This window comes from Carassius auratus, unplaced genomic scaffold (genome assembly GCF_003368295.1).
Source record: "Carassius auratus strain Wakin unplaced genomic scaffold, ASM336829v1 scaf_tig00217918, whole genome shotgun sequence".
Classification (NCBI taxonomy): Eukaryota; Metazoa; Chordata; class Actinopteri; order Cypriniformes; family Cyprinidae; genus Carassius; species Carassius auratus.
In genome coordinates, this window is record NW_020529307.1 from 31,241 (window position 1) to 48,265 (window position 17,025).

General features: G+C 42.9%; 1 non-coding gene across 1 annotated transcript; it reads left to right on the plus strand.

Moving 5' to 3' along the window:
- The first annotated feature begins 10,090 nt into the window (after positions 1-10,090).
- On the plus strand, positions 10,091-10,209 carry LOC113104045 (5S ribosomal RNA). The gene has a single exon (XR_003291819.1). It is a non-coding gene; the product is annotated as a 5S ribosomal RNA (ribosomal RNA).
- The last annotated feature ends 6,816 nt before the right edge of the window (positions 10,210-17,025 follow it).

Consider the following 17,025-nt stretch of genomic DNA (forward strand, 5'->3'; position numbering starts at 1 on the left):
GTTTGTTTTCTTCTAAAAGAGAAGAAAAGTAATCAGATCTAGCAGGTTTTAATGCTTTTCTATAGGATATGCTACTTTCCCGCCAAGCAATACGAAATACCTCTAGTTTTGTTCTCCTCCAGCTGCGCTCCATTTTTCGGGCTGCTCTCTTTAGGGTGCGAGTATGCTCATTATACCATGGTGTCAAACTGTTTTCCTTAACCTTCCTTAAGCGTAAAGGAGCAACTGTATTTAAAGTGCTAGAAAAGAGAGAGTCCATAGTTTCTTTTGTGGTAGAAGTGATGGTTCTTCGATACTTGTAACAAGAAGTAGAATTTACAATTTTGGCTATATGAAGTTTACACAGAACTAAATAATGATCTGAGATATCATCACTTGGCTGAATAATTTCAACACTATCAACATCAATTCCATGTGACAGTATTAAATCTAGAGTATGATTTCGACAATGAGTAGGTCCTGAAACATGTTGTCTAACACCAATAGAGTTCAGAATGTCTATAAATGCTGATCCCAATGCGTCTTTTTCATTATCGACATAGATATTAAAATCACCAACTATTAAGATGTAGCAGAAATGAGTCAAATCAGACAAATCAAAGAGTCTATCAGAGCTGTGTGCATTGAAACATGAGCTGAATTCCTCAGGAAGTCATAAATCAGTTCTAGTGCCACAAGAACCAAGCAAGATAACCAACCAACCAACTTGTTCACACAACAGCTTTCAACATTAACACCAATAGAACAATTATTGACAATTTTAATTCGAAGAAGAGATTGTCAAATTTATTGTTCGTGATTGGAATGCAACGCTGGACATCACATGTAAACCCAGGAGATCAAGTTAAATACTTGCATTGACTTCCCCCCCCCCCCAGCCAGTGAAACCAGACTGAAATTCCTAAGGGGGAAGGGCTTTAAACCTTTGTCTTCACAGAAAAGTCCTTTGCCAGAGAATGGCAAAGAAACCCTTTTTATACATTATATATGGACCAGAATGAACTCAAAAAAGACTTATGAATGAATCATTCCATTGCTTAACTCCATATTCATTTACGTGTAACCCACACATTTGACTATCATGTATAATCACTTATTGTGTATGTCTTTTGATAACTATAGGATACATAGTCATGTCTAATATTGAAATAATCGCATTTTCTTGCTTGATATTGTCCTGACAATCATTTATTTGTAAAATATATCATAATCATGTTATAGGAATCATGTCCAAAATTAGACCCTGTGAGGCAAGAACCACATGCTTGGTAAGATAAACAAATGATTTATGATACCCACCCCAAGAACATATCTGATTGGTCAAGGCAACATTTGAGGGGTGGCCAACAAGGAAGTTTAAAAACTTTGGACACGATTAAATCTTGCTTTTAGTTCTAGTCTAGCTGCTGCTATTAGCCATGTCTGCTTTTAGTTCTAGTCTAGCTGCTGCTATTAGCCATGTCGGCTTTTAGTCTAGCATTGCTTGTGCTATCAGTCATGCGGGCTTTTAGTCTGCTTTTAGTTCCAGCCTTGCTCGTGCTATCAGTCATGCCTGCTCTTAGCTTTTAGCTTGTAGCTTTAGCTTGTAGCATCTAGCCATGCGGTTAATCATCATTGTTCTTTGAGCGCGGTTCCAGCGTGCCTGCCTGCTGCTACTTATGCCACAATGAGAAGGAACACAACCTAGTCTCGTCAAACTTTATTTCTTTCCTTTTCCGTTTGAGAGTTTCGTGTTCTGAGTTAAGTTTTGTAACGTCCATTCAACTTCAACCAGCGAACATGACTCTGCACTTTCAGCCAACGCCCAACAAACACGGGCTTCCCAAGACGTCACTTCACTACTGAACTTCAAGCCAATCAGCGACACCGGGATACCCCTTTCAACTGGAGTCCCTTTCACAGCAAACTAAGGCAACGTATTCCCAGATATTTGTTGTGCTGGTGTATCTAATATAATTTTAACCCCATTGAGGAACTCAATGCGAGTGCTAATTACGTGATTGATGGTTGTTCATGTCTATGCAATTTAACGTATTGCTGTAAACTTGGGATTCCATATTTCCATTCTCTTAAACTCATCTTTCCCTAACTTTCGACCTTCCTGCAACTTGTGTGAATGTGTGTGTGCGTTTATGTGTTAGATTAGTTTATATGTCTTAGATTTATCTAATAAAGCCTTATTCATATTGAAAAGAGAAGTATCTTGTGTTTTGTGCTTACAAGTTAATGTCTTAAACTGCCGATCTTGTTACTGTGCTAATTGATAGTGTTTTCACTATAGTTTGGATATTAGTATCCAGCGCAGATTTGATGTTAAACGGCTCGTTCACTGAACCGCAGGCGCGTCTCCGTGAACAGCCGTGAAACAGTGATTCTGTTCAAATTCCCTTTAAAATCTTAAATGATTCCCTTTGAGCTAAATTGACCTGTTTCCCTTACATTTATAATGGTGGAGAAAATGCGTGCAGTTTAATCTAAATTGTGAGCATAAACCAAGGTTATTTAATCTTTGATTTTGCTAAAGGAATGAAAGATGAGAAGCATGCGAGACCTGAGTATGTGTGTGTGTTTGCGTGACGTAAGCAGCGCGCGCCCTCCCGCTTGAATGAAAGGAGCTAGAGGAGACTTTAACTCGAGTCCGTCTCCCCTTTGTTAACAGCAGTAAGTGAACTTAAAAGTAAACATCTGAGAACGTACAATAAGGTAGAAATTGAGCGTGTTCCTCATTTGTGTAATGCCTTGTTTTATAGCTGATTTGATTTCACTGCGTGTTCCAGTGTCTCAAACGCTATCTCAGTCACTGTTTGCTGAACGGAGCTAAACTGTTAGTGTTTCAAAAGGGATATAAATCGGTGAATAAAGAATAGTTTTGAGCGGGTTCCTCAATCTATTTATCAAAGTCCCCGTATTCATATTTCATATAGTTTGATTGCCAGTGCGTGTTCCACTGCCGAATCAAATTTGATATTCGACTCCCCTAAGTTAACGTTAAACATTAGAGAACAATGTTTGCCCATTTGTATCCGTTCACAAAGTGAATGCAATCTCGCGTAACACGGCGTGTGTCCGAGAGTAATTTGAATGGGAGTGTTTTAAAAGCTTGATCAAGTAAATTTTAACTGTGTACCAACAGCGAAGGAAAACTTTTATGTTTGTGTCCAGAAAAACTGGCACGGAGAATCAAATTGCTGAGATTGATATAATAACTACAGCAGGAAGCTGCTATTTGAATTAAGATAAATTTAACTCCATACAAACTGAGAGTTTAAGTGCCACATCGCAAAACCAACTGAAAGGCGGTGTTGTTATTTGTACAGTGTTGAAATGAGCCGACATTTCATGTAACATGCTTAACTGTATTTGCAACGATGCAACGATTCATGTGCTAATCCACTAGAATGTGTTTTGGTTGCCATAGTGACGACCGTGACCCGGAAGCCTAACGTACTTCCGGAGCAACTCTGAACTGTGCACGCGCACACACAAACTCTGCGGTGTCGCTAAGCTAACGAAACCATTGCATTTACATTGAAGTCTATACTAAAGCCACTAGCCTCAAAGGTTAGCAGTTAGCATTACCATCCAGTGGTAGAATAATGTGTGTTTGGGCAACGCTGACGTGATTGAACCATTTTAAACATCTTAACTAACACTTGTTAGTCTCTTTCTTTTTATCGCTCTCTTTTCTCACTAAACCACTTATTTTCATTTTACTAGAAAGGGAAATACTGACTCACAATTATTAATTGTCAAATTGAAATTTAATTGAAACATAAAATTTATTTGGAAGCATCTAAAATTTCCCTCTCAGATCATTTCATTTGATCTTTTATTTCTAGTATTCTCTTTTGGGTCTAATTATTTTAGGAATGAATAAGCCTTGAACTTTGGAAGTTAAGTAAACTCATTCTTCCTAATTTATTTATTACCCATCTGAATATATGCTATTCAGACCTTTATTTATTTGAATGCGTTTTACCCCTCTTCCTGTTTTGGTTATACACTTAACCACTATTGTTTTACGTATTGATTTTCTCTTTTTTAATTTCATTTTTGCATATTTTGCCCATTTATTAATTTTTAATTTTCCTATTTCTTACCATTTCTTTTGTGTATCCTAGCCTGGGAACGACAAACCTGAGCCCTAAAAGGAGACATTGTTATCCCTCACTACGAGTTCAAATAAATTAGAAAGACAACTCTCTTTCACTTAAAGTTTATTTTGTTTGATAAGTTGTGCAGCAACTAACACAACGCTCTCCTTGTAGTTCAGATAACCGCTACTGAGACTTACCATCTCCGTCCTCTCTCTCCTTTACTTTCCTCTTCTCTTTTTACATTTGTAGGACATGTAAGAACCATCAATCAATTCTAAGTGAAGTAAATACACAATCGTGCCAAAGACGACGAATCATCCTTATGAATTTGATTGTAATCATCCTCTCATTTGTTCTTCCTAACCTCCCTACATTTGGAAACGCAATCCAAGTTTTAGCATCTCATCCAACGTTGAGATCAATTTAATAGAGATACGTGTTGAGCAACTGTCGCCTTCGCTGACTCCCTGGTGAGCGGTCCAACTGAAAGGTGTACGGTGTCAATCCTGTCAGACTAAGAAAAGAGATATCAGAATTATTATTGTATTCTTTTGTCCAAAGCAAGAAATATAATAATATTATTTACGTTTTTGATAACATTTAATTGGAAAAAATAATTTTCCTCATTTGAAAAACAGAAATTTTGCTTGTCATTTGAATTTGTTTTTCACCTCTGTCTATCTTTTCCTCTTCCTCATTAGAGTGACAAAGTCTTCGCATCTCTAGTCTACTTAGACACCCTGAGACCAACACAGTCATCACCACATTTCACTAGTGGTTCACAATCACTGATACAAAACTTAGTTGTCCCACCACACATAGGCTTTTACTCCACACAGATCTGTGTCAGTCTCTCTTCTCCCCAGCGTGCCAACATGCCGCAGACTGCAGACCCCATTTCCCATGGGGAAGATGTGAACATTTGGCTGAGAGGCATAACAGACAGCCTCACTCCAAAGACATTTGAACTGTTATTATTTTTAATAATATTCCTAATCCTGAGAAGATTCCTGACACAAGATTCAAGCCAGAACAACAACCACGAGGAGCTAGTCAAGATCACGAGCTCACTAAGCTATGCCTTCACAACCCAGCTGAAACTGAGCGACAAGCACATCACCCACCTTCAAGAGGAGCTGACACGTGCTCAACGTCGCATAGACAAGCTGGAAGTGAAAGTTCAAAATCAACTCAAAGCACCCAGCGAGAGGGAGCAGGATACAACAGAACAAGTTATGAAGCTCCAAGCAGCCCTGGCAGCAGCTCAGCTCGACCAGCAACATACAACGGCTGCTCAGAAAGACCTGGTAAACAGACTCCAGTATGCCGAACAGCTACTAGAGAAAGCCAAGATAGACATCAGAAACAAGAATTCTGAAATCAGTGCTTTGAAAGACCACCTTGAAAGGTACAGAACTGAAATGGACAATCTGACCCAACAACTAGATGATACCAACGATGAGCTCTACATGGTCAGAAAAGAACTCCAAAATGCTTACAAGCACAAACTAGAGCCAAGAAAAGAGAAACATCTCTTAGCCTCATCGCTGCTGAGCAGAGCAGAGTTCCACGTCCAAGAACTGGCATATGATGAAAGGAGCGAAGGGCCACAACCCAAAACCTCACCTGCCTTCGCCACACAACCCTTTTCTGCCAACGAAAGAAAACCTCCCGTCCAAGGCCTTGGAGCTGCACATGGGATGACCATCAAAGACCTCAACAAGCTGTCTAAAAACATCAGCAGGTTCAACCCGAACTCCACAGAGAGCCCCGACATCCAAGCTTATCTGCGAGATATCGAATTTCACCTGGAAGTGAGACCTCATGTGACTGACAGAGACTGGTTATACCTCCTTAGAGCCACGTCCAGCTCCGAGGTACGAAACTTTCTAGATCGACAGCCCAGTCAAACCAAGTCAAACTACCAGCGACTTCGTGAGGTCCTGATTAAAGAGTTTACAGACCCAGAGTCTGAACATGGACTGTTAACTGCCTTGGAAACCAAACAAGGTCGTCAAGAGACTCCACAAGCTTATTACAACCGACTCCGACAAGCCTACTTTGGTGCACACAACAACTCTGACCTTGAAGAGGATGTGAACTTCAAAACCCTCTTCCTAAAGAATCTGCACCCTGGAGTCAGTCACCATCTAGGTGTCATGGCCTGTCCGAACTCCATGACCATCCAACAGTTGCGTGACCTAACACAGAAGGCCTATAACAAGCAGAAGGTGGCCTCAAAGAAACCTCCACACTCTTGAACTCTGTCAACAAAGACTCAAGCCTTGCACTGGACGACACCCAGTGGCATCACAACACCAGAGTCTTCCATCAAGAGCACAGAGAACGTGACGCCCATATCCACGACCGCTTTCAGCCCAACTGCTGGAAAAATCCATGGGACCAGCCACGCTTCTCAACCTCCTGCCTTGCTGGACTGACCCCCATTAGACCATGGACACGCCCTCATCCAAGCCAAGGATGCTGAGAGCCAGTCTTCAGTGACATGCTAGAAAAAGGGGGAGACAACACAGACTTGAACAGATCTGACCACACATGCACTACACCAGTAACACACAACATTACCTACACCCAGAGGTAAACACATCTACTGATAACACAGTCAACAAACATATTCTTCCCACAGGTAGAATATCCAACTTTTAGTGTAACAAAGTTACACATACCCACCATGAAGAAACGTGCAGCCATCCTCACAATAGGTAGAACACCTGACACTAAGTTAAGGTTCACGACACACTAGCTGCACCTGACATCCTAGCTCAATAGTAGTTGTAACCCATGCTAGGAAAACCCACAGCAGCCTTGTTTTGTTTTGTTCTTCTTTTACCTATCCTTCTCCTTCCCCTCTTTCCTGAGTAGGTGAAATGCCTAGACACCCTGCAAGGGTCGAAGGTCTGATATTAGGATTGACTCGCAACACCTAATATCCGCCAGCCACTCTAAACTGAATGGAAGCCAGAGAGCTCCATGCATGATAGGTCAATTCATTGAATTGAAAATGAAATTACTAGAAAACTAACGGTAAATGTGTAAAGTAAGACAACCTAGAAGAACCAAACAAAGTTAACCACAAATTTGATTGATGAATCAAATAAAAACAATTTCCAAGACGATCTAAACTATCCTCAATGTGCTAAACTACATTGACTAATTTAACTTAACCACGTGTACCTAAATAACCTGATGCCTGCACCAGTACAGTAACTGTCATGGAGGTGTTGTCTTGCTGTTTGCTGTGTTTGTCTGCTTCTTCTGCCTTTGTTTCTCCAGCGATCGACGATGTCTTCACCTAAACACCTCGCCGATCGAAAGGGGGATATATGTAGCAGAAATGAGTCAAATCAGACAAATCAAAGAGTCTATCAGAGCTGTGTGCATTGAAACATGAGCTGAATTCCTCAGGAAGTCATAAATCAGTTCTAGTGCCACAAGAACCAAGCAAGATAACCAACCAACCAACTTGTTCACACAACAGCTTTCAACATTAACACCAATAGAACAATTATTGACAATTTTAATTCGAAGAAGAGATTGTCAAATTTATTGTTCGTGATTGGAATGCAACGCTGGACATCACATGTAAACCCAGGAGATCAAGTTAAATACTTGCATTGACTTCCCCCCCCCCCCCCCCCGGCCAGTGAAACCAGACTGAAATTCCTAAGGGGGAAGGGCTTTAAACCTTTGTCTTCACAGAAAAGTCCTTTGCCAGAGAATGGCAAAGAAACCCTTTTTATACATTATATATGGACCAGAATGAACTCAAAAAAGACTTATGAATGAATCATTCCATTGCTTAACTCCATATTCATTTACGTGTAACCCACACATTTGACTATCATGTATAATCACTTATTGTGTATGTCTTTTGATAACTATAGGATACATAGTCATGTCTAATATTGAAATAATCGCATTTTCTTGCTTGATATTGTCCTGACAATCATTTATTTGTAAAATATATCATAATCATGTTATAGGAATCATGTCCAAAATTAGACCCTGTGAGGCAAGAACCACATGCTTGGTAAGATAAACAAATGATTTATGATACCCACCCCAAGAACATATCTGATTGGTCAAGGCAACATTTGAGGGGTGGCCAACAAGGAAGTTTAAAAACTTTGGACACGATTAAATCTTGCTTTTAGTTCTAGTCTAGCTGCTGCTATTAGCCATGTCTGCTTTTAGTTCTAGTCTAGCTGCTGCTATTAGCCATGTCGGCTTTTAGTCTAGCATTGCTTGTGCTATCAGTCATGCGGGCTTTTAGTCTGCTTTTAGTTCCAGCCTTGCTCGTGCTATCAGTCATGCCTGCTCTTAGCTTTTAGCTTGTAGCTTTAGCTTGTAGCATCTAGCCATGCGGTTAATCATCATTGTTCTTTGAGCGCGGTTCCAGCGTGCCTGCCTGCTGCTACTTATGCCACAATGAGAAGGAACACAACCTAGTCTCGTCAAACTTTATTTCTTTCCTTTTCCGTTTGAGAGTTTCGTGTTCTGAGTTAAGTTTTGTAACGTCCATTCAACTTCAACCAGCGAACACGACTCTGCACTTTCAGCCAACGCCCAACAACCACGGGCTTCCCAAGACGTCACTTCACTACTGAACTTCAAGCCAATCAGCGACACCGGGATACCCCTTTCAACTGGAGTCCCTTTCACAGCAAACTAAGGCAACGTATTCCCAGATATTTGTTGTGCTGGTGTATCTAATATAATTTTAACCCCATTGAGGAACTCAATGCGAGTGCTAATTACATGATTGATGGTTGTTCATGTCTATGCAATTTAACGTATTGCTGTAAACTTGGGATTCCATATTTCCATTCTCTTAAACTCATCTTTCCCTAACTTTCGACCTTCCTGCAACTTGTGTGAATGTGTGTGTGCGTGCGTTTATGTGTTAGATTAGTTTATATGTCTTAGATTTATCTAATAAAGCCTTATTCATATTGAAAAGAGAAGTATCTTGTGTTTTGTGCTTACAAGTTAATGTCTTAAACTGCCGATCTTGTTACTGTGCTAATTGATAGTGTTTTCACTATAGTTTGGATATTAGTATCCAGCGCAGATTTGATGTTAAACGGCTCGTTCACTGAACCGCAGGCGCGTCTCCGTGAACAGCCGTGAAACAGTGATTCTGTTCAAATTCCCTTTAAAATCTTAAATGATTCCCTTTGAGCTAAATTGACCTGTTTCCCTTACAAAGACTTTATCTGCAGCCAGAACTAACTCGGATGTAAAATCACCAAACTCTTTAATAAAGTCTGTATGGTGCCCTGGTGGCCTGTATACAGTAGCCAGTACAAACATAACAGGGGATTTATCATTAACATTGGTTTCTCTGGATAATGTTATATGAAGCACCATTACTTCAAACGAGTTATACTTGAAGCCTGCCCTCTGAGAAATCCTAAAAACGTTATTATAAATTGAAGCAACTCCTCCCCCTTTGCCTTTTAAACGCGGCTCATGTTTATAACAGTAATCTTGGGGGGTGGACTCATTTAAAATAATGTAATCATCAGGTTTTAGCCAAGTTTCTGTCAAACAGAGCACATCTATATTATGATAAGTTATCATATTATTTACAAAAAGTGTTTTCGTAGAAATGGATCTGATATTCAGTAAGCCAATCTTTATCATTTGTTTATCCATATTGCATTTGTTTTTTATTTGTTGAACCTCAATTAAATTGTTAACCTTAAACTTGGTTTGGACATTTTTTGTATTTTCTAGTTCGGGGAACAGACACAGTCTCTATAGTGTGATATCTAGGTGAAAGAGTCTCTATGTGCTGAGAATTAACTGACCTCTGACGGGAGGCAGCTAGCAGACGGTCGGTTTAGCCAGTCTGTCTGCTTCCTGACCTGGGCCCCAGTTAGTCAAGTATAAACACTAAGACTATTTGCCATATTTCTAGACAGAAGAGCAGCACCACTTCTTCAGCAGCACTCTTTGCAGCAGACTTCGCTTACGGCCATACCAACCTGGCTATGCCCGATCTCGTCTGATCTCGGAAGCTAAGCAGGTTTGGGCCTGGTTAGTACTTGGATGGGAGACCGCCTGGGAATACCAGGTGCTGTAAGCTTTTTGGACATTTTTCACTTAGTATATAATAATTTTGCCAAAAAATAGAGTCAATGCCCGATCTCTGAATATTAGCAGGTTTGGGCCTGGTTAGTACATGGATGGGAGACTGCCTGGGAATACCAGGTGCTGTAAGCTTTTTGGACATTTTTCACTTAGTATATAATAATTGTTGCATTCACTATGTCACGGGTGTTCGTAATGTAACGCAGGATAATAGGTGGGAGGTTTCACTTACCTGATTGAAGCATGGACCAGTCAAATCCCAAACAGGTGTGTTAAATCCAGTAATGAATGAGCGCGGGCTATAAGTGGGAGCGAGTATTCATTTTGGCATGTTGTCTCGTCAGGAGAGATGCGCCACCGGTAAGCTGCTGTTTTTATCCATTGAGTTTGTTGTCTGTTGCGTTACTGCTGTGCTGCCGTTATATGTGCGCGGTTTGTATGATTGATAACTGTTACTTTGGTCACGCTGATAAAACCTTGTGTGCCATCTGATGTTTAATATTGTCGGCTCGATAGTATCCGTGGCTATAAAAAGGCAAATGTTTGAAATTGGAGCGTTTCACTGTCACACGAGTTACTTCCTGTTTGCGGTGCTGGATGGGTAATGTAGTTGATCACTTTACATTTTGTAATGGATTACTATGCTCAGCGATGCCACTTAGAACTACACTCACTGTTTTTCACTTTGAGCCAACAGACTGAGAACGCTATTGGTTTAATGTGTAACATTGACATTGTATATTTGGTGTGTGTGAAGTTGTTGCATTTCTGTGTTAATATGCATGTGCTTAGTATTTAAACTAAATGGCTACACAAAGTATATTATGATATTTATAAGATTAAATACTGACTATATTGAAATTTATATTTTATTTATATTTGTATATATTATATTATGTAATCTATATTTATATTTAGATTTTATGGTTATCAGTATTGTTTACATTATAACCTCTCTATTTCTCCAGGTTTATAACCTGCTGATGATATTTGTGGACTAATCAACTGTAATTAAAAATGAACCAAGAATAAATAAAATCCACTACGAGTTGTAACAACGTGTCCTCTCCTGACGCCCCGTTCGGTGGGGATATTCTTAAAGAACCGAACAGTTATAAACCGCGGCCCACTGCACTGGATTGAATGCAGCAAAAAACAGCCACAGACTGCTTCATTAAGGAAGCTCAATCAACCCAGGATCAGCTGGCCTCTCACTTCTTTGACTGACCCCAAGTTTATCATTAATCAAACTGCCCGTTGATCAAGGATAAAGGAGCTCGTGTGCACATTGGCATTGACGTCTCTCCAGTCAACACAAAGGGAGTAACAATGGCAGACTTGGAAAAGCTTAAAAGTGTGCGATCAAGAGCACAGGCTTCATTCACCAAAAGGGCTCATACTCTCACCAAACCGGGACTCTTGGAACCGACTGAAGTTCTCAGTGAATGGAAGATTTTCAGGACAGACTTTTTTAAAGTCATAGATGCGGGACATGAGTATGCTGAAGCCCTGAGAGAGTCAACGGATGAGGAGGTCACAGAATCTGCAAACCAAATTGATGAAAAGACAGCGGAGTGTGAGAACAGGTTCCTCGAGGTAAAGAATGCCTCCCAGGAAACCTTTTGGACCAGCTATGCAGAGGAGGTGTTTTTTAAGCAGGTCAAAACAGCTGAGTCGGCCATCACTCAGGCAGAGGAAGAGGAAGTTAACCCTCGGAAGTCAGTCAAGGACCGTAGGCTAAGAAATAGAGGTCTTGAGAGAGAGGTCATTGAACTCAGAGAAATGCTAGTAGAGTGGAAGGAGTTGGTTCCTGGTTCGAGGGCATTAGATCTCAGGACACGCCACAAGACACTAAAGAAGAGGGTCCTGGCGTTGTCTGACAAACTGGAGGAGGACGAAGCAGACCACGTGAAGGGTAGAGAAAGAAACCTGGAAGATGAAAGCAGCGCGGTTGGTGATCCGATACGAGATGCTCCTTTCATCTCTCTCCCTGACATATTTGCCGATCGCCAGCTGAAGCCCAAAACGTATGCGGGGGCATTGAACATGAACACACGGCCCCTCTCACAGCAGAGCAGCCCGGAAAGGACCAAAGGAAACTTTAATCTCAAGCCTCAAATCAGCCTTGAAAGAGCACGGCTACCGACTTTCTCTGGTGACATGAGGGACTATTACCGCTGGAAGACTGAGTGGGAGGACCTACAAGAATTGGGTAACCCACAAGGTGTGGAATGTATAAAAAAGTTCCACTTATTAAATAGTCTCCACGAAAAGGTCAAGAAGGATCTCGTCCTATCTAGCTGTGGATCCGCCGACGATATGTTCAGGCTGCTGGACAGCAAATACGGGAACAAAGCAAAAATAGTCCTAATGATCACCAGCGAAGTCCAGTCTCTTCCCCCTGTTAAAGGAAACAATCCAAGAAGAACCATTGAACTGATCCAGGCTGTTGAAAGAGCACTGTACAACCTCCAGATTCTTGGTGAAGAGGATGCCGTGAAGAACCGTGTTGTTGCTCAATCTCTTGAAAGCAAGCTTCCCAGTTCACTCAAGAAGGAGTGGATTATGCACAAAACTGACCCAGCAAACAGGTTCTCTCCAAAGTATAATTTTGATTGCCTCCTAGGATTCTTGAAAAGGCAAGAGGAGATTCTTGAGGAATTGGATCAGTTGGAGCCAAGCCCTGTGGACAAAGGCCCTGTGGAAAAGGGTGCTGCAGACTACCCAGATAAGAGAGGGAGGAAGGCTTTTACTAAATCCACAGCAGGTCAGAAGGACGACTATCCCAGCTGTACTGTCTGTGAAGATGACTCCCATGCTGGCAAGCTATTTGCGTGCAAGATTTTCAGGGAGCAAGATCTCTTAAGAAAAAGGGCCCATGTGAAGAAGCTAGGGTTGTGCTCCAAGTGTTTGAGGCCCCACCCCAAGGATGGTAAAGGATGCACACCCAGATACCTCTGCCCAAAAGTAGACTGTCGGAAAGGAGGGGTGTCGGACCACAATTACCTTCTGTGTCCTAAGCTACCGACTCCAAAGAAGGACTACAGCAGTGAGGAGCAGAGTACCATAAAAATTGGAGGAAAGAAACTTGGCCTAACCAACAAACAAGAGGAGTTTCTGGCAGAACTTACTCCAGAACAAAGAGAGAAATACAAGAATGCATTCTCAAACAAAATATCATCAACTGTATGTGCCAAGACTGGAGATGCACTGCAAGAACATCCAGTGGTGATGATGCTGATGGAAGTGACGACAAACTCGGGTTGCCTTATTGGCTCCCTAATCGACCTCGCATCTGATACCAATTATATCACCAATGAAACTGCCGATCAACTTGGACTGTGCGGTGAGAACATCAGGCTTATAGTCCATGGAATCGGGGGAATGAAGAAGACTGTCCTGACCAAAAGATATTCCCTGCGGCTGAAGGTGAAGACATCCAAGGGAAAAGTGGCAGAGCATAGATTTCTCTGCTATGGCCTGGAAAACATCGCCGAAGTGACTCAATCAGTCACTGCCGAGCAACTGCAGAAGTTTTTCCCAAATGTACCCAGAGACGAACTGGTCCGTCCCACAAAGATTGACCTTCTTATCAGTCATCGGGAAGGTCGTCTTGTTCCCCAGCCAATCAGGATTGTGGAAGACCTCGTTCTCTGGGACGGTCCCCTAGGAAAGACCGTTGGGGGAACCCATCCCGATCTCATTGAGACAGTTGACATGGCCGTGTACTGCTCCGAGACTCACCTTGCGAGAACCATGAGATCAGCCTCGATGGCGTATAAAGAGACCATCATACCTCGGGAAGAGGAAGGAAATGCGCTTGTCCGGAGCACAGCAACAGCCAACAAAGACGTCTTCGAGTGGTTCAGGAGGGGCAGCATCGTAGCTGCGTGCAGTCCCCAATGTGGTGGCTGCAAGTGTGGTAGGTGCCCCCCTGGAGGAAAAGAAATGACCCTTAAGGAAGAGCGGGACCTGGAAAAGATAAAAGAATGCCTAACATACGTGCTGGCGGACAAACACAGCAACTCTCCCCACTGGGACGCAGCTTATCCCTGGAAGAAAGACCTCACAGCACTGCCAAACAATCGGCAGGCAGTGGAGGCGACCTTCAGAAACACTGAGAAACGTCTGGAGAAAGATCCTGTGTGGAAGGCTGCATACAAAGAACAAATACATGAAATGGTTTCAAGAGGGGCTGCTGCAAAACTCACAAGGGAGGAAATTAACAACTGGGAAGGACCTAAATGGTACATCAGCCATCTGGTTGCACCGAACCCTCACTCCTCCTCAACCCCTGTGAGAATTGTGTGGAATAGTAGCCAAGAGTTCCGAGGCATAAGTCTAAATGATCTCCTTCACAAGGGTCCTGATGTACTCAATTCCATCAGAGGTGTCCTTCTGAGGTTCAGGAGTGGACTCCATGCCACACTAGGCGATGTAAAAAAGATGTATAACTCAGTGTGGCTGAAAGATGATGAAGTTCACCTCCACCGCTTTCTCTGGAGAGACTACCCTGAGGACAACATTGAGGAGTTTGCAGTCGTCAGAGTAAATATCGGCGATTAAACCAGCAGGATGTATTGCCCAAGTTGCAATGAAAGAGACAGCCAACCTTCCTCAGTTTGCTGATATGATTGAAGAACGGCGAGCTCTGACTGAGGACAGCTATGTGGATGACATCCTGACCTCACATGATGACCTCAAGACACTGGAGAGGATCACCAAAGGGGTGGAGGAGATTTTGAGAGCGGGAGGCTTCTTCCTGAAACCATGGGTTCTGTCACGCCAAAGTGGGAGGAGTGGAGCCCCTTCTGAAACAACTGTACCCACGACCCTCGTACTGCCCAACCAAATGCATGATGGGGAGAACAAAGCGCTTGGGGTCGGTTACGAACCTGAGACAGACAAGCTCCGGTTGCTAACTTCTATCAACTTCTCTAAGAAAAGAGGGAAAATGAGGACAGGATTTAATCTGAGCATGGAGGATGTCAGGGAAGGAACACCAAATCCCCTTAACCGACGCATACTTCTTAGCCAGATTGCCGCATTATACGACCCGGTTGTCTTGCCTCACCAGCCAAACAGGGGGAGTGATGTTGGTACGAGAATCATTCCAGGAAGCTGGCAAGGACAACCTATTTAAAGACACATGGGATGCCCCTCTCTCACTGAAACTTAGAGAAGCCGCAATAACGCTCTTTGAAGAATTTGTGAGACTTGGCCAGGTAAGGTTTGAGAGAAGCCTCACGCCTCCTGGAGCCATAGGCCCACCGACAGGGATCACGTTCTCAGATGGAAGCGAATCCTCCTATGGAGCCGTACTCTACCTGCGGTGGGAGAACCAAGACAAGGTTGTAATGAAGTTGGTGGAATCCAAGGCTAAACTGACCCCTCTCGACCAAAAAGGAGATGTGATCAAAGCAGAACTCTGTGGCGCGGTCTTCGCTACCCGCCTAAAAAAGTATTTTGAGAAGCACTGCCACATTAAAGTTAAGCAATGGATTCACTTTGTGGACAGCCCAAACAATCCTGGCAGCCATCCAAAAGGACAGCTACGGCTTCCAGACCTTTTTCGCAAATCGAATCGGTGAGATTCAGAAAGCCGGACATGTGGAAGATTGGAGGTGGATTGAAGGCAGATGAAACATTGCTGACATTCTTACCAGAGGTGCAACTCCGGAGGAACTTGATGAAGGGTCAGAAATGGCAGCAAGGCCCTGAGTTCCTGAAATGGCCTAAGACCGACTGGCCTATGAAGATGGCCAGTGAGATTACACCCTCTGCTGCTGAAGATGTGGGAAAACTTCAGCGGAAAGCCTTCTCAGCTGTGATTACCAGGGCCCAGTCAAAAGAAAGAACTGACCTTAACGGGCCTGACATCAATGCGGACCTCAGACATGGAGTCAACGGTATATCAACATCACCAGCTGTCTCGGGTGCAACATCAGTGGCAGACAGACAGAGAAGGCCCTGGGCGATTGTTTTGGTACGCCTTGTGAAACCTCAACGCTTCAGTTCTCTGTCTAAGCTGTTGTGGTTCCATAGCCTGGACTCGAAGGCCTGCAGAAACCTGGCTGAGAAAATGCCAGGCACCTGACTCTGCAAAGTGGGAGGCAAACTGCTCTGTCTTGTCAACTGAGGAGAGAGCGCAAGCTTTCCAAGACCTGGTCCTCGCAGCCCAAGATTGGCAGTCAGTTCCTGGACTCAACACTGAACCGCTGGTGGTCCACAAAGACGAGAGCCAGGCATCCTTCTCTGTGGAGGACGAATCCAGTTCTGGAAAGAAGATGAACAGCGTGTTCCTTTAATTCCATTTCGTTCATGGCTCGCAACACTACTGTCAAGAGAGAAGCTCATGACGAGAACCATGAAGGTGTTGCTGCCACGCTTCTGCGCACCAGGAGGAAGGCATGGATTGTGCAAGGTCGGAGGATAGTAAAGAAAGTTGCAAACAACTGTATTACATGTCGCAAACTGAAAGGGAAGATGTGCCAGCAGATGATGAGTGATCTGCCGCCAGAACGCTCACAGCGTGCTAACCCATTTGAGTATACCACACTAGACCTCTTTGGCCCCTTTGAAATCAAGGATGCTGTCAAGAAAAGAACAGGAAAAAAGTTTGGGGCATAGTATTCTGTTGCATGGCATCAAGGGCAGTCCATGTGGACCTCGTTGACGACCAATCATCTGAAAGCTTTCTCCAAACTTACTCCCGCTTTGTAGCATTGAGAGGCAATCCCAGAAAATTGTGGTCAGATAGAGGAACCAATTTCATTGGAGCTAAACCTGCCCTACAAGATTTGCATAGGTA